The following is a 24,211-nucleotide window of genomic DNA, read 5'->3' as shown; positions in this document are numbered from 1 at the left end:
TAAAAGCCAACGTGGAAGTTGATAGAGAGCTGGCCCTGGCAGAGCGCCGTGCAGCTCGACGACTTTCAATCGAGCAAATGAAACATACAGCCTGTAATACCGGCATTAGAGCTATCCCAGATGCCCAGGTGGATCTTCAAACCCAGGAAACTTCGGATGACGATCTATTTAATACGGACAATGTTCCTTTAATTTTTCAGTCTAGTTCGTCCCCCAAAGATCAGATTTTTATCACCCACCAATTGGAGCAATCCCTCCCTAGCACTAACATAACTATCGATCTTATTGATCTTGACACCCCCAAACTTACTAACACCCATGAAAGCATATGTATTAGGGAGAAATCCAACCCTTCAGAGGCGGGACAGCTAAACAAAGTGAATTATTTACATTTAAACAAAAAGGCCCTAAAATGCCGAGAGGAACTATTTCGGCGAAAAGGAAAAAGGCCATAATCAAATCGCCTCAAAAAAAGCGAAGGAAGAAAAGCTTATGCCACGCTGACACAATTAGTCACAAACCAACGCCTCAAAAGGATCTACTAACGAAAGAACTACATAATATAGTAGAAGGGGTGCCAACTGTCCTTACCACTATCCTTAACAAGCCAGTGATGGCGCAGGTTCCTCCAACTTTAAAAGACTTTGTAGATGCGATGGAGCACCTTATGAAAGCTTTACTTATACCAATAGTGGAGAGAGTTAGGAAATTAGGAACCCAATTGGATACTCTTATAGGATGCCCTACCCTAAACACTGCAAATAGCAATAACACGGCAAATTCTCCATCGATTACCAAAGCCAAAGACAAAGACAAAGACAAAGAGAAAGCCATTAAAGAGGTAAAAACATCTAACTGTGGTATAACTGTAACAGCACCAAAAACATGTACCATACCAACCTCCGTAGCTCCTTTGGCCAAAACAAACAAACTTCTTAAGGCCCCATCTAAATTGCCGGTAGACCGTCAAGCACAGTCTGCTCAAATTAAATCTCTCATGGATTCGGCAAAAATGGGGAATACCAAGCCCATGCGGGATACGAAGACCCTTGCCCAGAAATATAGGAGACCACTGGGCGAGAGACATGTGGATCTACCTCCAGCAGCATCCCACAATGTTATCATTCTAACAGGGGTTCCACCTATCATCGGAAGTAAGATATGAAGACCCTGTTAGCCTCAAAAACAAGGTCATTTATTGGCTAAAAAAGAACAGGCCACTGCCACCCCACCTAAACGGTGATATCATCATGGTGAGGAGAACTAGCTGGGTAGGGTTACGCCCCAAAGATATTGAGGGTGATGTAATAATAGTTACCTTCAAAGACCCCAGAGTCATAAACCATATAATGGATTGGTTTATTGTTACCAATAATGGCCCTATTTCACCCAAATCCGTATTATATTTCTACCCAGAAGCCCTAATGCCCCCAAAACCATTTTGCGCCACAAACCATCAAGAGAACTTTACACATCAATACCATCAAAGATCAATGCGAAAGTTCCAAACTCAAGGACAGGGAAATAGGTGCGAAAACACTTTTGCTACCTTTAACCCACAATTGCAAAATGGCAGGTCGTGGAGAAACAAAACCTACCAAACCCCTAGATATGACCAAGCTGGCTATGGCAATTATTTTCCGCCAATAACCCCACTGTGGAATTTTCCCATCAATAATTATTATGAGCCGCTCTACGGTTTGGAGGACATAGACTGACTCCCCTCTGAGAACATTCTAAGGGTGGAGGGGGAGGGAAAGGTCAGTATACCCTCAAATATACCATCCATGAAGAGTCCTTCAAAAAATTCTGAGCCACCAAAAGACCTGGCAAATGAAATTAACACGCAACTGCCATTACAACATTCTCTCCCAGTCGTCCAGCACAGCACTATTAAAACCTTACCTACCTGCATGGTAACACAAGATCTAACCCCCAGATTACGTATCCTTAGCTGGAACTTGGCGGGCATATCATCAAAAACCACTCAACCTGCCTGGCTGAAGGTGGTTAATTCGTACTCCGTCCTGTGTTTCCAGGAAACCTGGGTCCTTACCCCGATACATTTACTGGGTTTCCAAACCTTTCACTCAGCAGCGATAGAGAGTGATCAGGGTAGACACCGGGGGGGACTGTGTATATATGTAAGGGTAGACGTGGCACATAGGGTACGGAAAAGTGTATTGGGGGTTTTTTACCAAATTTTAGTTATGGATTTGGGCTCAGCTCTGAGTCTATTAATTATTAATTTGTACAATAATATCCCCTTAGATCGGCTGGAGAAAACACTAGATGATCTGTCGCACTCCATAATCTTAATCAAAGAAATGCGGGGGGGAATGTATGACAGCACTTGTGGGCGACTTTAACTGTTATACCTGCCAAAATATATCTAGGGGGGTGTGCGAACTTTCTCCTTCGCACGATAAGGAAACAGAGGAAGATATGTCCGATCATTTTGTCCACACAAATACAGGGGAACTAATAAATAATTTTATGGCATCTTTTAATTTAGACTTTGCATATGCTTTATTATCCCCTTCGAAACCATTTAAACCGACGTACCATGGGAGAGGAGTAAATTCCACCATTGATTTCATCCTTTTTTCGAGGGTGCATGCCTCCTACATATCATGTTGGGACACCTTGGACCACCTTTTTGTAGATCACTATCCTCTTGCCCTAGATATTGTCTTACCTTTTCCTACCACTAGCCAGGGAAATCCCGGTCCTAAATATGAACAACCTATACGACTAGGCACCCTAAATGGTTATTCTATCAAATGGGAAAAAATTAATCCAGCTAATCTTTTTAAGAATTTACTTAAGGTGAGATGGAAAGAGATACACATTTGCTTGTCCCCCGAAGAACATCCCCAAGCAATTATGGAAGCCTTCTTGAAAATTCAACAGAGTCTGAAAACGCTACTTACAAGACAGTTTAAGCAAGGCCCTATTTCCCCGAAAGGGTGGTTTGACAAAGAGTGTACCAGAGCCTTAAAATCTCTCAAGAAAATCCTCCACATAACACCTAAACAAGTTATGGAGATCCGACAAGCCAGACTCCGATACCAGTTGGCCATTAAAAACAGAAAAAATATTCTTAAGAAAGAAGCCTGGCAGACTCTGTTGTCAACAAGTGAAAATAGGGACTCCTCAGCCTTCTGGAAATTTTTAAACACGCCACTCCCATGGATAAAAACAACTAAGAGACACCTGGACCTCGCAATAGGGGGTGAAAAGTGGGCTGCCCATTTCCAAGAATTATACAGTAATCCTAGTCCCTTCAATGGCACACCTCTCGTTCCTACCCTGTCTACACATTTAACATTTCCCTCTAGGAGCAAAACCATTTCGAACATTGTGTTCTTATATGAAGAGGTGTTTGAAGCAATAAGGGAGAGTCCGTCCGGGAAGGCTCCCGGTCCGGATGCCATCCCTGCAGATGTTTTTAAGGCCGAGATACATATGTGGGCACCAATACTAACTACTGTTCTGAATTCAGCGAACGCCTCTGGCCAACTTCCAACTTGGGCCGAAGCAATAGTGATACCCATATATAAAAAAGGAGACAGGCATTTACCATCATGCTATCGGCCTATCTCCTTGCTCGATGCCACCATGAAGATCGCAGGGCGAATCATTCTGAAACGCTTACAAAAGTGGACAGAAGAGGAGAACATACTTTCAAGGTTGCAATATGGTTTCCGAACGGGAAGGGGTACAATCGAGCAGAGCTTAAACTTACATCTCATTATGTCAAAATATGTGGAGATCAAGAGGGGAAGTCTCTACATAACATATATAGATCTAAGCTCCACTTTTGACTGTGTGGTCCATGACCAATTTTGGGAAATTCTTGATCGCCTAGGGATGGACCCATCAATTCTTGCTTTTATCATGAAAATGTATAAAGATACTGGTGCCAAGGTCCGGTTCGGCCTGAAAGGAGAATGCTCGCCAAGGTTTTCCATCAATAGAGGGGTGAGGCAGGGTTGCATCCTAGCCCCCCTGCTCTTCTCCCTCTATATAAATGCCATCGGTGAGCACCTAAAAAACATCGAATGTGACTACCCTAAGGTGGGAGGCCAATCCATCCCAATCTTGTTGTATGCCGATGACGCGGCTATCATCTCACAAACAAGATTGGGGTTACAAAGAGCTGTTGCTGCATTTACCAGCTATATGCATGAAAGGGGCCTAAAAGTCAACATCGGGAAGACCTTTTCTATGGCCTGTAGCAAGGGCAGAAAGAAAACTCCTTGCCCCATTTTCATCAAGGATCAAAAACTGGAGACAGTTGACAACTTCACGTACCTTGGTATAACTATAAACAGGAAGGTATTATGGCATCCCGCAGTTAAAGCTAGGAAACTTGCCTTCGTTAGAGCAATTGGAGGCATACGTGACTTTTCAAGTAAAATAGGAGGGAGGCCAGTTAAACAACTTATTAAGATCTATAAAGCCAAGTGTGTGTCCACAGCTATCTATGGGGCTGGCCTCTGGGGTATTGAAAATGACATCTCATCAATCCAAGTGGCAGAAAACAACTTCCTAAGATACCTGTTAGCGACATCGAAATCTACATCAGTCTATATGATGCACATAGAATTAGACCTACCGTTTATTATAGATCTAATCAAAGTTGAGCCACCGCTCCTATGGCACAAAATTTGGACCACTGCTGAGACTGCTCTTAATCGTGATATTATAATGGACACTCTTAAACTGGAGGGAGCAAAACATATGAAATGGCTTACATATGTCAAAAAGATGTTCCAAGATATAGATCGTCCAGAATATTACTCCGACCCAACGACACTGGAGAATATCTCAAGAAAAGAACTTAGAAAAATCCTATTGGATCACCTAGAAGCCAAAAGGTGGGCGACCCAGAAACTAAACAAATCAGTTCAGGCCTATCAAAGGATTACAGTGAATAAAGGGCTACAACAATACCTGTCTAGCGATAATTCCTGCTATACAAGAATGCTGCTTACAAGATTTAGGCTGGGCTCCTTTTTTCGCTTAATAACTTTTCCGAAATGTAATGACTGGTCGCGAAATCTGAGCCTATGCCCTTGTGATCACAGGTCGGCCCAATCAAATATTCACTCTATATTATTTTGCACCTATTATACCACCCCAAGGAAATCTTTATTGAGACCTCTCCTGAGAAAATGGGGCCTAAGGTCCTGCAGAGACGCTTTTGAACGCCTCCAAGAGCTGGAGGACAAGGATGTTATATGTAAAATGGGATATTTTTTAAAATTATTACTCAAATTTAGAACTACGTTAGCAGGTATAACTTGACTTGCTAAAACAGCTAAAGTTCTTATTGTACACTAGTATGTTTTTAATTACGATCTCCGTCGAAAGATTTTTTCTTATGGAAAATGTAATTAACTGTTATAATGTGAGAAATTCTTTTAACTTAAGTTCTTTTTGAATGCTTTTATGATATTCTATGTAAATGTCGAATAAAGCTTATTCTGATTCTGATTCTGACACAATCACCCACTCACCGTGCTTTAAATATGTCCAGGTCTTGTGTTGGTGTAAATTGGATGTTGTAGTGTACAGTGTTAGGTGGGAGGGGAGCATCAGAGGCCTAACTTCTTTGAGGCTTGAGTTGTGGGAGTCACCTAGGTTCATATGTGTCTATTCCGTTTCTTTTCTTTTCTCTGACCAACCATTCTGTATTGCCACTCACCCTTTAGAGTTGGGTGCCATCAGGATCTTCATAGACATTCAATTCCTATTCCCTTTCCAATTGAACCTAGTGATTTGTTTGTAGAGGGAATCAAGTTCTAATGTTGGAATGAGTAAAATGAGTGCTAGAAATAGGCACAAGTGTAGTAAAATATTCATGATGTTGATATGTCAAGTCCATGAGATAGAGCAGCCCTGGCAACTCAGTTAATTTATCATGCCCCTTTTAAGTTTCATCCAGTTCGCCACATATAGTTGCTCTACAGATCAAGTTGGATATATTTCTATGTACATAACTGACTATTCAGCTAAGCACAAGAAGGAAAGTGTTTTGAGAAATTAAACCCTAGTAAAATCAACAGAGAGTATTCAAATGTATGTTTTATCAAGGCTAAAGCAGAAGATTTCCCACCTTTGCAAACCTCTAGATTTCTTTTAGAAACACCAGAAGAGATGTCTTAGTGGAAATCAGTGTTATAAGGACATTGTCCACAAAGAGTCAAATTGTTGTGGTTCCCCACGGAATGGAATGTTCTGGATATTTAATCTGATACTGACCTGCGTAAGGTTCAAATGAGATTGCAAACAGAATAGTGTTCAAGATAGTGATTTTCAGCACTCTTATAGATGCTAACCATGTAACCATCAAGGTCTAGAGCTTTGTTTGCCATCAACTATCTGATTTCTCTCCTTGTCTGTTCCCCCACCAAAGGTTTATTTAGGTCCTAAGCATACAGGGCTCGGAACATGGGCATTTTAACCTATCAAACAGGCCTCGCAACCTTCAGGGTCTATGCCCTGCCCATAGTACATCTCCTGACAAAGTATCTGAAACAGTTGTTGCTTACCATACTCAGAGACGTTTAAGGCATGGGCAAAGTGGACTCTGGCCCAGGGCCCCAGCCTTTCATGGGGCCCCCTGATAGAGCCAGCTCTGTTCTTCACAGTCTTGCCCTAATGACCTTGAATAATTCTTAAACAGATAGTTCTAAATACCGTTTTCCTTTTATGTATTTTTAATGTGAGTGATGTGTGAGAGGCTAATACATACATTTTGCAGAGAAATGTTGTGTTTATGTTACATACAACAACCATTATTTTTTTAATTCAGATCAAAACAGGACCTCACATATGAGAAATGAGAGGGGGTCACAGAGATTATTTTCAGTAATATTAGTGAGCTGTTGCTGTGTTACAATATTGAAAACATGCATACACTATACCTGAATATTAGATGCAAAGACATTTAGAATTTGTACGGGTGTGCCTCTGCACTGTCAATGACCTGGCTAAAGAGGGCATGAAAGAGCTGAAATTGGATCATGGATTTAAAACAGATGTGAACAGGCCCCCCCCCCAAAATATGCTTGGTCCAGGACCCCCAAAATCCTTTAAATCCTTGAAATGTCCCTGACCCTACTCATCTTTCAATAGCGTTATTCAGAAGAGGTCTCTATGTAGTAGCTAGCCAAAATTATAAGCAGAGGGTCAGCAGCTTATCCACTTTACTACCTTCATTTAAATAGATACTTAAGATTTATTAGTTTCTTCTTACTGTGCCAAGAAATGCGTCTATTTATGGGCACATTCTAGCTCTCTCACAAGTTGTGTCCCAACTAATTGCTTGTCCATTGAGGCCCTAACTTCCAGTGTTATACATTTACCCTTATCGTTGCGTTAAGGGCTTCCACAGTGATTTCCCCCCCGAGGTATCTTCTGCTTTGGTAAAGTTTTAATATTTCAAATTAGCTTTGGAAATGTCTTGCCTGTTTGTAGAGGCTTTCGGTATACCTGCTAGTAACCTCCAATAGGAAGGCACACATTCCTGCCTCACTTCACTTAAACATGTGCATGATTCTGTATAGAAATATTGGCCCTGTGAAGACGAACCCACAATCTGATGGCTCAGGAATAGACAGTCAGAGCAGGTATATACTCTGTGGGTATGTGGGAAGAAGGAGACATCTACCTGGAACAATGCAAGCAGGCTGAGAGCAACCCACCATTATTTCAGAATAGCAAATTCAACATTTTCAGTCTTTTTAACCCTCTACCACCCTTTTCCAACAAGCATCCTTCCCCCATTAGACCTGCTTTCCAGTTTAGAACTTCCAAGGAGCTCAGCCTGGTAAATGAACATCTCAACTGGCTTACAGATTCATGGTGTCTCATATTGGCCATCCAGCCTCATTCCAACAAACATTACAGAATGACTGTGCACCAACAGTCCCCCCATCTTGCCATGCACTCATTTGCCTCTGGTGTCAGGTGGGCACCCCGTACTCTTGTCTGTGGAGGGCCTGTGTTTGTTTTCTAGGAAATTAACTTTTTCTTCTTCTGCCATGATGTTCAGCAGCTCCAGTCCATCCTCTGATGCCATCACAATAAACTCTTTGTTTTACCCCTGAAATTGTAGTTCATCCGGAAAAAGCTCGGGGCACCTAATTTGCTTTTTGTAATGATCAGTTACAACTGGGTTGAACAATTTCCACTTCTGTAGCATTTCTTCCATCAGATCTTGAAACAGTGGCCCATTGCTGTTGCAGTGATGCAATGTACCCTCTGCTGACCCATATGATTTTTTATTTGAAAGGATAAGAAGACATTTTGACCATCAAGTCGCATAGAACAGTTCCCTCAAAGAACCTGATAATATCTCCCTCTGTTTCCTCTTTCACATCATAGACCCCAACATTGTTGCAGCAAGATCTATTTTCTATATGTTCACGTTCATTGAAGAGGAGTTTGGTCTGTGACTCATGAGTTGTGATAGATGCAGCGATGAGCTTTTCTGTGCCTGTGGTGGAATGGATATGAGATTTTCCCTATTTGCTACATACATTTATGCTTAGCTTGCCAATTTTAAAACCTGCAGAATACTTGCTTAGGTCTGCCTTAATCTGTGTCAAGTGAAGCTTTAGAGATTTATCTAACTCTCATTTCTGCTCAACCAAACACACTTTCAGTTCTTCTCTGATAATTGAACTGGGAGTCTTTATTGCCATCTCGACAAAGCAATCAGTCTTCCAGAGTGTCTAGGCCCCCTCCTCTGATCGAGCATTACTATGTTTCCCTCTGGGCCTGGGACATATGTATCTCCGTGTCAAGGGGACGCGGGCACAATATGTGTATAAGGTGGAGCATGAAACTCCTTTCTATGCTCAGTCTTTATTCAAAGTGCCCCAATCTGGTGCTTCTCATTGACTGATGGCCACACTCTTGGCCAGCGATTGAACTCTGTAAACAGCAGCCACTGGCTGAAAGATCTCTCTCTCCACCCTTGTGTCTGTGATGCTGCCTTACTTCAGGTGTAGATACCCCACTCCTGTCAGGATTGCGGCTTTCTTTAGTGAAGAGCCTCTACTTTTCCATCCCTGTGTTTGCCTGTCTCAGGGATCAAGCCACTTCAACGCTGCTCGGAAATTTTAACATCTCAAAAACTTTGCGGGTTCTTGGAAGGAGCCCCCTCATGCAAATTGCCTTCACCTCAGCTGGGATAATATCAGCCCCAGTGCCCCAGGGTGCACAGAGCCAATATAACAACCCATCTCAGATGTGTACTTCAGTGGCGTGTGTGCAGTGATCCCTTATGGGCAGGATGTCTGGGCTGACCGGCTTTTGTGCTGTGCGGCTGCATAGGCTGGAGGGATCTTCTGGACCCTACAGAACTGTTGGTGTATCTGGGGCAGTGTTGCATCATTGTGGTGTGGGGTCGTGAGCGGCCACACACAGGGTTCATACTCTGTACACTTTGTCCTACCTTTTGGTGCCATCTTCCTCTCTTCCTCCATACCAGTTGATTATCTGTGTCCAAAGAGCATCTCCTGGTGTTTGCTTACAAAGTCCTTCCCTCACCTGAGCTCATTGCAGTAATCCCCTGTGCTCCCGCTATCCCAGAAAGCTTTGACCCTGTACGCTGGATCCAGTGAGAGCGATTCCTTCTTCTGTCTCTTACCACGTCTACCAGTGACCACATTCAATGATATTATGGGTTAAGAAAGTAAAGATTGCCAATGGACAGCACGTCTCTGACTCATGACTTCTGCTGGGACCTGATGTCTGCAGGTCGAAGTGGGTATCTAAAGGCAATAAGAGAAATCTTAGTTGCATGCCATAAAAGTCCTATATCAATCTGTAACCGTGAAAAGGCGATACCTTATCGGTGTCACTGTGTAACCATCACTTTGTATTCTGATATGAAACTTGTCATTCCTGAAGCATAAAAAGAGATTAGTATTTTTTATGTATGTCTACCAGTCGATCTTCCTTATTGGTAAGATAAATTCTAAAAGCTTCATAACTTTGTACGCACTGATTACGGTAAACTTAGTTTTTAGTTCTGTCTTGTACCACTGGAAAAGTGAGCAACAGACATTAGCCACGGTTGCTAACGTTAGCAGTACATATATCACTTGCTAAAAACTCTTAGCACCTTACGTATAGTCAAGTATACATATCAAGTGTAACTATTATCTTGACATGTGAATTCTTACTTTTCTGTCACAGGATAAAACTCCAAGTTTAAATGCAACAATTTCTAAAGTCTTTAGCAGTGTCCAAAGTCAAATCATTAAAGCAGTTCAAAGTTTGTTAAAACACAGCCTGATTTCCAGAATGCTTCTCTGTATTCCGAAACTGTCCTCCAACAAACTTTCATGAAACAACTGCTCTTTGCAAAACACAATCCTGAATCCAAGTAGCAAGGTTCTGGCTGCAACAAGAGCAAGCACAGGCCCCTACAGCCCAAAGGAGTGTCTAAACAGTGTGCTTCAGCCAATCCTGTTGTTTCTCTCATGCTGCCTGAGCAGCATGAGAACAGCTTCTGGATTGGTAGATGGAAGTTGCTGGCTGGAGCTCTGGGAGCCTGAGCTGTTGAGATGAAGAGAAGCCCCGAGCATGAGGGAGTAGGTAAGTAGATCATTTTATTTATTTGTATTTTATATTGGTCTAACTCACTGACAGACACTGTGTGAAACTAGCAGTGCCTTTATCCTCACCTCCACAGCTCTCAATCGTGTCTGATATAAACACTGTTTAAAAATGACCGCGAATGAGAGCTTTGGCTTTTAGCCTAAGGGCACTGCTGGTTTTTATTAGTGCCTGTCGGGGGCTTAAATAGTCTCCCCACCTGTTTTATTGGCCTCAAGCCCCACTGACACCATGACGTTATGCATTCTCCACACATGGAAAGCCTCATCCCATACAGTACCAATATTCCCTGAACAGCGACGACTTTCTTTGACAGGGACTCGACATGAACTACTGTCAAGTATTACACGACTGTACCCCCTGTGCCATAAGCTGAAAGCCAGGCTTTGTGACATGCCTTCTGACGCCTTCTAGTTGCGGGCCGCATCGCACCCGCAAGACCCAAGGTAGCTGCCTTCCTGGATCATTGCCACATGGAGTGAGAATGGCGCCTCTCCTCCTCATCCCCGCCCCATGTTCTTTCTGGGTGCTTCTGCTTCATCATTGGTCTGAGGACTGATGCAGTACCTAATAACACCTCGACTCATGCAAGTCAGGACAGAGGCAGTTTACGCTGTTGTTACTACTCAGCCAATCTGATTGTAAATCAGCATTATTTTTTGTTTTTTTGAGGTCTCAAAAATGTCCTTTATTGGCAGTCCGTTTCAGAAGGCATTGCAATACTCGAATCAAAAGATGACTACCTGGAATACTAATGTGATTTTTGTCCAAGTGGTAACAGAAGAGGGACCACCTAACTTGTGCAGTTGATTGCATTCATGTGTGGTATGGAGACGTTTTTACCTTGCCACACAGGTTACATTCTTTTTGTACTGGTTTTGGAGAGCGTCCATTAAGTTTGTGATTTTATGTGGACCTCTTCGGAGATCCGTAATCATAAATAAAATAAACTTGAAACTTAATAAAGTAAACAAAGTAGTGATTTCAACTTTGCCTGGAGTAGAGAGTGATTTAAACTGCGCCCGGAATGGGTGGCGGGTGACTGGAAATGGGTGACTGCAAAATCTCTGCACGGCGCATTGGCTCAGTGCTTTGTCTATCCTCCCAGTTGCCGCTGTATTGCTTGCCCTTTTCCATGTAATGTTCCTTTGATGGGAAGAGGAGGTGTCTGAGGTGGGAGTATCAGGCAAGTGACAGTTCTCAGGCTCCCACTGTGCGAGCCTTCAGGGAGAATCCTTTTTGGGTTTCGCCTGCCGAAGGCTGCGCTCTGCGCAGCTTTTCGGCGCAGGCGAAATCCTTTGTGTACAATCAGGACTTCGGCACCGTCCCCCGGCTCCCATTGGTTAGCTCCATAAATGGAGGCTAGCCATTGGGTGCCGGATCTGTCCGTCAAGGCCGGACCAGATTCGGGGGCGTTCCCGAGATTTTTTCCCTGGGCGTTCCCTCTGTGTAGTCATCGGGCGGTGGGCGGAGTTTCGTTTTCTTTTTGGGGGAAGAAGTCCAGGTGAGTGCGTTCCTTTCCCGCCCCCCCCCTCCCGCTGTCCGTTTCGTTCCCGCCCCCCACCCCCCCCCGCTGTCCATGCGCCGTTCCCCTCCCGCTGTCCGTACCCGCCCCCCCCTCCCGTTTTTTCCGTTCCCTCCCCTTTCACTTAAAGTGATTTGTTTCTGGAGCTATTCCCGCCCCCTCCGTGTGGCTCCCCGCCCCCCTCCCGCTGTCCGTGTGCTTTCCCGCCCCCAGAGCCACGGAGACCAAACCGAAGGGGCAGCTAGCTTATTGGTGGCTGGCACGCAGGAGCCGTGCTCTGATAGGCTGCTGGCACGCGGGAGCCGCGCACCGATTGGTCAAGGAGCTCTGACGTCATCGGGGGCTACATAAACAGGAGAGTGAGAAAACACTTGCAGGGGTAAACATCATATTTAGGTCCAAAAGCAACAAATGTAGGTTTAATTGTTGTTAGATGCAAAATTCATGTATAGGGGAGAAAATGTAGTAGACATATGTCACATTAGGTTTAGAAAATAGGTATAAAAAAACACTTTTAGATACATAATCACCCATTGTGCAAAGTCAGTAGCATAGTTGTATCATATTGAGGAGCAACATCACATTCCTATCACAGACATCTAATTAGTGAAATTAAATATGACTGCTAGTATTTATAATGTGTGGTCCTTACAGCATTCTCTCCATATATTCATTTGCTTTTCATCATTATTTGAACCTATAACCATGGTCACAGGGGTGACCGCAGGGAGATGTTTCCAGGCATGTAGACCTTTGTAAAGCCTGAATATACTTTGCAAAATGCATTCTTGCCGGTGGTCCAGAGCAACTCCGGGACCGGGTGCTGTCCTATCGGCTGGTGCGGTCTGCCCGGGTGTTGCTGACTGCGGTGGCTGGATCGGACGCTGTCCTGGCGGTGTGTAAGGTCTGTAAGAGGGGGTGTGCAGGGTGTCGTCCAAGCGCTGTGCGGGGTTTTCTGAGCTGTAGGCGGGGTGCGTATGGTGATGTGCCATCAGTAGACGATTAATTCAGTGTGCAGTACCGGTGGTGGGGCGGGCCTGCAGGGTGCTGTGTGGTCTTCTGAGGGTGTAGGCGGGGTGCGTGTGGTGCTGCGCCACCGGTCGCCTAGTCTTTCAGTGTTGTAGCCGCGGTGGGACGGGCGTGCGGGGTCTGCTAGGGCCTTTGTAATCTGTTAATGTGTAATGTTTCTCATTATGTTTCATTTCTGTTCCTATTGTGAAGCGCTCTGACGCCTTCGGGTAAAGTCCGCGCTATATAAAAATGCACAAATAAGAGGTGGGGTGCGTGTGGTGCTGCGCCACCGGTCGCCTAGTCTTTCAGTGTTTTAGCCACGGTGGGACCGGTGTGCGGGTTGCTGTGCGAGTCTTCTGGGGCTTTGGGAGGGGGTGCGTGGGGTGGGACCGGTGTGCGGGTCTCCAGGGTGCCCTCGCCCTGAGCCGCGCGTGCCGGGTGCCGCTCCGCGGTGGGTGTGGCGGTGGGCGGGCCCGGGAGGCCGCGGCCTGGGGGATCCTTCTCCCGGAGGGGGCGGCGCTCCTCAGTGTGCAGAGTCTGAGGGCAGCGGCGGGCGCGTCGGGTCGGTGCCGGGACGGGGTTTTGTGGAGAGAGACACCATGGAGCTCCCGCTGCTGCTGCTGGCCATCTGCGGGCTCCGCCTGCTGCCGCCCGCTCGGGCCGACTTCGACGGCAGGTGAGGGGCGCGGGGGTGCCGGGGGCTCTGCCGGGGTTGGTACTGCCAGGGGTGCACTCCCTCCTGGTGGTGGGTGGAGGGAGGGTTGGCGCTGCTCGCCGGCAGGGGTGTCCACCCTGGCTCTGTGGGGCTGGGCGCGCTGCCTCGCGGCAGGTGTCTGGGGCCAGAGGCGCGAGGCACCTGCGCCCCGGGTGCGAGACCGGCGCGTGAGCGCTCCCAGCAGGTGTTTCTAAGGGTGGGCTCGGCACGAGACCAGAACAGGTGCTGCTAAGGGTGGGCTCGCGCTCGCTGCGGAGCGGGCTTTCTGTCATTACTGTCGGTACTTTTTTAGCAAAGATGTCCTGGGTGGAGGTGTCTACCGGGAGGGGCCCAGAGGTTCGCACCAAAGACCTCCCTCCAGCGCGCACCTGCTCCGAGCCCTCCTCCTCAGAGGTACCCCGCAGCCACCGACTAGTGGGTTACACACTTGCCTCGTCCCCTTCCCGAGGGCTCCAGTCTACCCCCGTGTGCCCCAGCGCCTCCCCTGCCCACCTCTAGCTCCTGGACATCACCTCCCCTGCTCACGGGTCCTCCCTGCCCCCCTCGTTCCCTCATGGCTCTTGAGTGACGAGTGACACTTTCCGTTACTTTTCTGACCCCCTTCTCCCACCTTTCACCTACCACTGCCGACTTGTTTTCTACGGACCGAGTTACTATTTTATTCACTCGCAAATCCCCCCCCCCCTTCACGCACCCCGACTTCTAAAACAATAAATACCTCTCTGCCAATGCGTTTTGTGTAGAGGTCAAATGATGTGCACCTCGCCTCGCCTGATGTGCGCGCTTCTTTGCGCCTTGACTCGACCTTGTGAGTCAGACCGTGAGAGAGTCAGTCACCTGCCTTTGATACCTACTTTTGCACCACCTTCCACCCCCTACAAGAGGCACGCAGCGCCCCTCTGCCAAGCGTCGCACCCCGATCTCGCTTCCGGGGACCCGGGCCGCAGATGCCACCGTTAGAGGGAGGGACTCCCCGATCCCTGCACCCCGGGCTGCTCTCATGTTTCGGGTCCCGCAGTTGTTCTCCGCACCACTCCATGTTACACAATCAACTGAACGCGCCACAGATCAGTAATCGGGATTAGCAACTAATGTGAATTTTTCGTCTCTGTCTTCCCTGATCTTGCTGTTGTTATCTGAGGTCTACGAATCATTTAAGCGCTGCGGATATTGAGCACGCGGTACTAAGCGCTGTACAAGTGCATTTAGCATAACCATTCCCTACTCGCTCTCCAGGGCACCCGGGTGATCCCGGCTGCCAGCAATCCTAGGCGTTCTGCTTGTGTGGTGTTGAGGTGTGCGATAGTGAGGTAAACTCTTTCCCAAGATATGAGGCGGGGAGGACGTGCCCTCGTTCCATAGGACACCCCTGTGGGTGCAGCTTCCCCTGCCCCCCTCTCTTCTTGTTTCATTTGAGCTTTGCCATAATCTTGTGTTTTTATATATCTCCGCTGCCGGTTCTGCGGTTTGTTGTGTGCTAGTTTAGTGTCAGTGTGTACAAGACGCAGAGTGGCAGATAGCCAATGCCTGGGGTGGGTCCAGAGTGATAAGGTTGTCTCGGTGGCCTCTAATTTTAATGACTGCTAGCTTCTTATACACTCGGCGCAGAGCTTTTAAATGCATGTGGAGAGATATGGCTGTGTTTGCTGGATTGTTGTGGAACATACGCCTTGTTGTGTGTGTCTGGCTCTGTGTGTGTGTGTGTCTGGCTCTGTGTGTGTGTGTCTGGCTCTGTGTGTGTGTGTCTGGCTCTGTGTGTGTGTGTCTGGCTCTGTGTGTGTGTGTCTGGCTCTGTGTGTGTGTGTCTGGCTCTGTGTGTGTGTGTCTGGCTCTGTGTGTGTGTGTCTGGCTCTGTGTGTGTGTGTCCGGCTCTGTGTGTGTGTGTGTGTGTGTATTTGTGTGTGGGGCTCTGTGTGTGAGCAATGCCAATAGCTCTAACTTTTCCAAAGGCGAAACCATTGCATTGTAAATGCTTGTTCATTACTACCTCCACCTGACCACGGACTCTGCAACGCACTCCCTTACAGGCTTGATTACAGGCTTGATTATCCATTACTCCTCTCCAGTGCACCTTATCTCACAGCTGACCTTGGGCCCCAGCCCCATATCAGGCACCATCGGGCTACACTTTCATTTTTCCCTGTAAAAACATTAGTGAAATCACCTTCAAACTTAAAACATTGAATATAGCAGTAAATATAATTAGCACGCACTTTAAAGTATGTTCCACAGTAGCCCTTATGACCCGACTGCTAATTAAATAAACAAAAACAGAAAGGCCATGACTGGGCCGGCTTCAACACTGATGCGAAAGTCTTTTTGGGCGCCGCACCAATAACCTCTTTCTCCGTAAATACCTTTACTACCACCTTCCAACAGTGCCCTTCATCCCTCCATGCCCCCCCCTACTGACCTCTTCCTCAGATTCCTTCACTGCCACATGCCACAAGTGCCCCTCATCTCCCCATAGCCCCTCCCCCTTATGACCTCCTCCTCGGATTGCCTCACTGCCACCCTCCACCAGTGCCCTTCATCTCTCTGTAGCCCCTCCCCCTCATGACCTCCTCCTCAGACTCCCTCACTACTAACCTCCACCAGTGCCCCTCATCTCTCCCTAGCTACCCCCTTCACCCTATTACCTCTTCCTCGGATTCCCTCACTTCCACCCTCCAATAGTGCCCCTCATCACTCCATAGCCCCTACCACTACCTCCTCCTCGGATTCCCTCACTGCCACCCTCCAACAGTGCCCCTCATCTTTACGTAGCCCCTCTCTCATATGCATTTCATTTGTTGCATAGCGCTACTCATGTCAGTGTACTATGTGTCAGTACTTTACACCATGCACACATTATACAGAGACAATGAATCATACAAGTATGTAAATGGGTCTACGGGGTATGTCACATAAGCCAATGAGGATTACAAGGTGTAGGAATCACATGTCATCCATACTGTTGGGCACATATTTTAAGAGGGTTTGGTCTGGGGAAACACAACCTAAGGATTTAAAGAGTATATCTGCCCAAACATACTCATTTTAGCAACATTAGAACAATGAAAGACTAGGGCAGTTCTAACTATATATCAAAATAAAGAAAGCAAGGTTCTAACTATACCATTCATTTTTGTATGCAGCTCTTTGATGACTGTTCGTTGGTCACTGTCCTATGTTAGGATTGTAACTTCTGAACTCCAAGTAACACAAGGATCTCTGTGACAAAGGCAGTAACCCACTGAGCTATCCACATAAAATACAGTTCATCTGCATTTAAAAACCACTAACAGACAAATGATTACTCTCCAGCAGGATCATTAATCACCAGCGTTATCTGGGCATTTTGTATTGTCTTATTGTCCTGCATCAGCCATGATAATGATAACAAGTATTGGCATAGCCAATAGCTCTCGCCTTTGGGACCTTATAAGTGTTTAGTTATCCAGAACAATATCCTTGGTGCAACAATATCAACTGTTGCATGTCTAAACACTTATAAGGTCCCAAAGGCGAGACCTATTGGCTATGCCAATGCTTGTTTCTTCTGCTTTATTTTTCTAGATGAACATTGATATGCAGAAGGACGATATTATGGCAACATGTTTATTTTTTGTGCAGTTCATGTAATTAAAGAGCGTTATTTTTAAAATTACTTATGTTAAACTGATATAAATATATTTTGCAACAAATATCTAACTGCTTTTTAGTGTGTTTAATTTTACAATACAGATTCTACTTTTATTCACCACACCTGCACCCATCCTATCTATTTCATATGATAAAGCAAAACACCAAGGATATTTGAGTATTGTGGGAAGACAAGCGTGTGACCATGTATTATAAGGAATAAAGTACACCCTGGCATACATTATAGCGACATTGCAAGTTACCTCCACAACCTTATAAAGGAACTTTGCCTTCAGTCTCATTCTTTTATATAGTCATGGAACTTGTCTGTAACTTGCTAAATCCTTAAAATGTACAGTAGGGTTATTTAAGCCATATGTAATATACCTACGTGTTTTTTTTTCAGCCAGCTTTTTTCATTCATCAGTCTGCTGTTGTGTTATTCAGATTTTTACAGCTTCCACTACAGCTGTCAGCAAAATTCAGCCACAGGATAGCTTCACTGTGAACAATGGCATTTGTTCATTTGACACAGAACCTAAACTCACCCAAAGTAGTTCCGTTAAGTGCCAGCGACTGCTGCACAACTAATGTGTGCTTTCTCAGACCAAAATTTTTGCTTTTAGCCAATATTATTATTTAGACTGATGAGGGCCAACACTAGATTTCGCACAATTCTTAACCGATCCCTTGAAAATTACAGTTGAGATTAAAAAAGTTAATACTGCGACTAGGACAAAACAATTTGGAGGCAATTTCGGTATTAAAATTAACATAGGCTTATAAAACGGTAACGTCCATTTGTGATGAGAAATGTATCTTATACTGCGCCGACTTATTCACGCGTATGCTATCAAAACAAGCAGTGGCATAGCCAATAATCAACAATCAATCAATACACTTGTAGAGCATGCTACTCACCCGTGAGTGTCTCAAGGCGCTGGGGGGGGGGGAGGGTGGGAAGTACCGCTACTGTTCCAAAAGCCAGGTCTTGAGGTGTTTCCTGAATGTGAGGTGGTCCTGGGTCAGACGTAGGTGGGCGGGGAGGGAGTTCCATGTCTTGGCCGCCAGGTAGGAGAATGACCTCCCTCCGGCGGTGGGTCTGCAGATCCGTGGGATGGTGGCGAGGGCGAGGCTGGCGGAGCGGAGTTTGCGTGTTGGAGTGTAGAACGTGAGGCGGTTGTTGAGATATTCGGGGCCTATGTCATGGAGCGCTTTGTGTGCGTGGGTGAGGAGCCTGAACGTGATCTTTTTGCTGACGGGGAGCCAGTGCAGGTCTCTCAGGTGGGCTGATATGTGACTGTGGCGGGGGATGTCGAGAATGAGTCGTGCGGATGTGTTTTGTATGCGTTGGAGTTTTTTCTGAAGTTTGATTGTGGTTCCTGTGTATAGGGCGTTCCCGTAGTCAAGTCGGCTGGTGACGAGGGCCTGGGTGACCGTCTTTCTAGTTCCAGTAGGGATCCAGCGGAAGATCTTACGGAGCATGTGCAGGGTGTTGAAGCGTGTGGATGAGATGGCGTTGACTTGCTTGGTCATCATGAGGGAGGAGTCCAGGACGAATCCCAGGTAGCGTGCGTGGTCAGTGGGTGTCGGTGCGGTGCCTAGTTCTGCGGGCCACCAGGGGTCGTCCCAGGCAGATGGGGATGGTCCGAGGATGAGGACCTCCGTCTTGTCTGAGTTCACTTTCCGACGGCTGAGTTTCATCCATTCTGAGACATTCTTCATTCCTTCCTGGAGGTTGAGTTTGGCGGCGGCTGGGTCTTTGGTGAGGGAGAGTATCAGCTGGGTGTCGTCGGCGTATGAGATGAAGTTGAGGTTGTGTTTGCGTGCGATGGTGGCGAGGGGGCTCATGTAGATATTGAAGAGGGTTGGGCTGAGGATGAGATGGCGTTGACTTGCTTGGTCATCATGAGAGAGGAGTCCAGGATGAATCCCAGGTTGCGTGCGTGGTCAGTGGGTGTCGGTGCGGTGCCTAGTTCTGCGGGCCACCAGGAGTCGTCCCAGGCAGATGGGGATGGTCCGAGGATGAGGACCTCCGTCTTGTCTGAGTTCAGTTTCAGACGGCTGAGTTTCATCCATTCTGAGACATTCTTCATTCCTTCCTGGAGGTTGAGTTTGGCGGCGGCTGGGTCTTTGGTGAGGGAGAGTATCAGCTGGGTGTCGTCGGCGTATGAGATGAAGTTGAGGTTGTGTTTGCGTGCGATGGTGGCGAGGGGGCTCATGTAGATATTGAAGAGGGTTGGGCTGAGTGATGAGCCTTGGGGTATGCCGCAGATGATCTCGGTGGCCGTGGAGCGGAAGGGGGGGAGGCGGACTCGCTGGGTTCTGTCGGAGAGGAAAGAGGTGATCCAGTCCAGGGCTTTGTCTTGGATCCCGGCGTTGTGGAGGCGGGTTATTAGGGTGCGATAGCAAACTGTATCAAAGGCGACTGAGAGGTCCAGGAGAATGAGGGCGGTGGTTTCTCCGTTGTTGAGTAGGGTCCTGATGTCGTCGGTGGCTGCGATGAGGGCAGTCTCGGTGCTGTGGTTGGCTCGGAATCCAGACTGGGATGGGTCGAGGGACCCATTAGCTTCGAGGAATGCGGTCAGCTGCTTATTGACGATCTTCTCAATCACTTTTGCCGGGAAGGGAAGAAGAGAGATGGGGCGGAAGTTTTTGAGGTCTTTGGGGTCCGCTCTGGGTTTCTTCAGTAGGGCGTTGATCTCTGCATGCTTCCAGCTCTCTGGGAAGATGGCGGACGCGAGGGAGTTGTTTATGACGTTCCGTAGATGGGGAGCGATGATGGTGTTGGATTTGTTGAAGATGTGGTGAGGGCATGGGTCGGAGGGAGAGCCGGAGTGGATGGTGTTCATAGCGTGGGCGGTGTCTTCGGTGGTGATGGGAGTCCAAGCGCTGAGGATGGTTGTAGGGGGCGTTGGTTCGGTGGCTGGGGCGGGAGTCTGGGCGCCGAAGCTGTTGTGTATATCGGTGATTTTGCGGTGGAAGAACATGGTGAGGGAGTTGCAGGGGTCTTGTGACGGTGTGATGTCGTTGCTGTTGGGATTGGAGAGCTCTCTTACGATGTTGAAGAGTTCCTTGCTGTTGTGTGTGTTGTTGTCCAGTCGTTCTTTGAAAGATGTCTTTTTGGTGGTGCGGATTAGCTGGGGGTGTTTGCAGGCGGCGTACTTGAGGGCTGTCATGTTTTCAGTCGTCTGTTCGCGGCGCCAGGTTTTCTCGAGGGATCTGCAGGATTTCTTTGATTCTTAGAGGTCGTTGGTGAACCATGTTGTTTTCCTGTTGCCGGGCTTGCCTGGAGCGTTCTTCAGTGGTGCAAGGGCGTCGGCGCAGTTGACTATCCACTAGGATAGTCAACTAGCAATAGGTCTCGCCTTTGGGACCTTCTAAGTGTTTAGTTATCCAGCACAATATCCTTGGTGCAACAACATCAAGTGTTGCATAGCTAAACACTTATAAGGTCCCAAAGACGAGACCTATTGGGTATGCCAATGCTTGTTTTTTTATTTGACGAGCACACGCCTTCCTAACTACAGACACTTCCTGGCTCCTCCGCTCCCAGTGAGTGCATCTGGCAGGGGCCTTCAGTGCACCTGTGGAAGGGGCCCTGTGCGTGCCTGTAGAGAGAGCCCTGCGCAGATTTTAAAAGGAAAAAAATGTAGTAACACATTCTCTTACCTGCTCCATTAGTCAAACTTTGTGTCACAGCCTGATGTGATAAGCCGCTGCAGGGGTCAGGAAAGGTGAATAGGAATAAACAAACGTATTTTCTCCTGTGCTGCATGAAAAAGAAATATCCACGCAGCAGAACAGTAGGCAAAGGTTACCTTTGTCAAAGAAAGGATTTGTCGCCTTTCCCCATGTGGAGATGAAGGGGTGAAAAAATAAACAAAGCCTCGTTAACATGTAAATTGCCTTTTAAAGACCTGTGAAGTACTGGGGTGCGGCTGTGGGTGCGCCCGGGAAGCTGTCTTGGCCGGGGCTGACACACACGACGGGGGAGGGTTGAAGCACTTTGAGCCTTATGGCGTTGCACGCAGCCTGACTTTCAAGCCCTCACTGCAAGTGCCAAATCTCCTGTTTGGGTGGGCCAGGCTCATGTTTGGGTGGGCCTGGCCCACCCGGCTCGCCCGCTAGAACCAGGCCTGCCTCAACCAGTCTTGTTGAGTGAGGTTGGAGCTCTACACAAGATTCAGATAAAACGCAGCAACAACGATAACACTTGTAGTGTGAATCCAGTGGTAACAATAGAGAGCAGAAGGACTGCATGGCCTTTGGGCCCAATGTTAACCATTGCAGCTGCACCCATCAGCCAACTCTCAGCTGCTCCGGCCACTCTCAGGTCTAATCCGGTTCAAAGCAGAAGCCTTGGTAGGCAGGTAGCCTGCTCCACAGCAATGCTGCGCAGTCGTAAGACTGTCACACCGCATGGGAGGGGATTTCATAGAAGAAGCGGGTATTGTATGATGCGCGTTTTACCGACTCGCCTGCGAGGTCCGCACACAGGAGGAGAGTCGCCTCACCAAATATACTCCCAGAAAATCCTCAGCGATGAAAAATAAAATGGCAATAAAGTTAATTTCTTACTATTTTATTTTTCTCCAACCCGTCCAGAACCAAGTGTCAGGACAGGGAGGAGCCATTGCTGCTGAGTGGTAGCAGCGAACTGTGCACTTAAGTTTAAAGTGCGCATATCTCTTTGGCTGTCTGTCATTTGACGGCCAGCCAGACATGCACATTTTTAACCTCTCTAACCCAGTTGCCTTAGCTGGGTTAGAGAAAGTACAAGCGTGCAGTGCTCTTGAGAGTGGTGAGAGAGGCTGCCCCCTCCAATCCTTCTCTCATGCTGGTTAACAGCCGGAGAGCAGTGCTAGGATTGGTTATGGGAATTGTTGAGGTATCCCTTGCTAGAGGCAGATCAGAGAAGAAGAAAACCGGAGTTAAGAGGACGTTTGTGAAGGAAGGTAATTACTTATTCCTTTTTTTATTTAAAAGTGTTTGTATGTATGTATATATATATATATATATATATATATATATATATATATATATATATACATACATACATAGACACGCAAGCGCCCACCAACCACCCATTTGCCTGCCTCACCACTCTCTAGTGCTGCCAGCCCCACTGCCTTTATAACGCGTGAACCCAGCTGGACAGGTGTGTTGCTACAGGGTGCTGGGGTTGGAGGGAGCTAAGCATGAGCAGTCATTGCTGCACTCTGCGGTTTCAAAGCACAGGTGACACAGCTTAGTTGGACCAAGGCAAAGTGTGTTAAGGAAGGCAGAGCTTGTATGTGCCAGGCTGCATTGCCTACCCCGCTGAGGCACTTAACTTTATGTAGTCAACGAATGAGAGCAGGGCTAAGTCCTAAAAAAAGAAGTGGGGGGACTCACCATTTTAGGCAGAACGGGTGTGATTGCACCGCTTGTGACATCATAGAAAGTATCATCACCGTGTGTGACATCACAATAAGTTACATCACTGTGTGCGACATCACAGGCACATGACATCGCATGTGGCATCATAGGAAGTGGCATCACTGCTCATGACCTCACAGGAAATTACATCAGATCTTACGATCTCCCATATGTTTATTTGGTCTATCATGAGTTCCTTTGAGCGCATTACAATATTTAACAAATTCGATTTTGTATTGGATAGTGCAAAAATATTGACACAACCTCGATGCAAAATTTGGGCCTCAACTTATACATATTTTTTTTTAAACCCTGCCACAAAGAAATTACCAACAAGGAGAAACATGGCAGGTAATCTGTTCTGCTTAATTAGCTGCAATGTCTGTATTTTAAAATATCCTATGGGGTTAAGGTACCTGCTGCAGATATCCTGGTGTGCCAGCTAAATCACAGGTAATAATAATAATGGTAAAATGACTGGTAAGTGAGGGAAACAGACATGAGAATAGCGACCATGTTGACCCTAGCTCTACATTAAGGGTCCTCAGTGTTTGTGGAGAGTGGTGGACACGCCTCGTGTAGTATCTTCTGAGTCAGTTTCCACTTGCTTTGGGAACAGTTGGCCAGGTATCACAAGAGAAATAGATACAGGACATTCCCTCTGCTGTGGATTTCTTTCAGGAGGGAGGAGCATTTACTCATTTCAGAGCTGCTCACCAACCCAGAAAGGTGTGGGTAATAATTAGAGAGACGGAGGCCATTCTATCAATAGACTGTATGTGGTTGTCTTTAGGAAGACTGTTTACACTCACTTGCCCTGTGTATAACAATGGTATGATGTTATAGGCTTAAGAAGTTGGAACTTTATTTGTAGGGGGTTAGCAAGGTACAAGACATCTGGCCGGGACGGTATTACTTAGTCAACTATCCAAACTGTCATCTATAGAACACTAGCACTATGGAGTTCTGGTAACAAGTTAGACACTAGCTAAAAACCTATGGTACAGAGTTAAAAAAGAAAGAAAGTGCAAACCAAGATGAACAAAGCAAACACACGGAAAAACCACAGGATGGCAAATAGGCTTAGAAAAAATACTTTGAACATATGGTCCATAAACCTCTATTATCTTAGGTGTCTACAAGAAAGATATTCATATCTTAGATGCCTTTGGCATCCCCAAGGAACATGTTCCAGAAACCCTTGTGCTTCAACCTGCTCATTTTCAAATGTTTCAATATACTCTATATGCATAAGCATAGCTTGTTTAGATGGG

Source organism: Lissotriton helveticus, chromosome 1_1, assembly GCF_964261635.1.
Source record: "Lissotriton helveticus chromosome 1_1, aLisHel1.1, whole genome shotgun sequence".
NCBI lineage: Eukaryota > Metazoa > Chordata > Amphibia > Caudata > Salamandridae > Lissotriton > Lissotriton helveticus.
Note: the sequence above shows the minus strand (reverse complement) of the source record.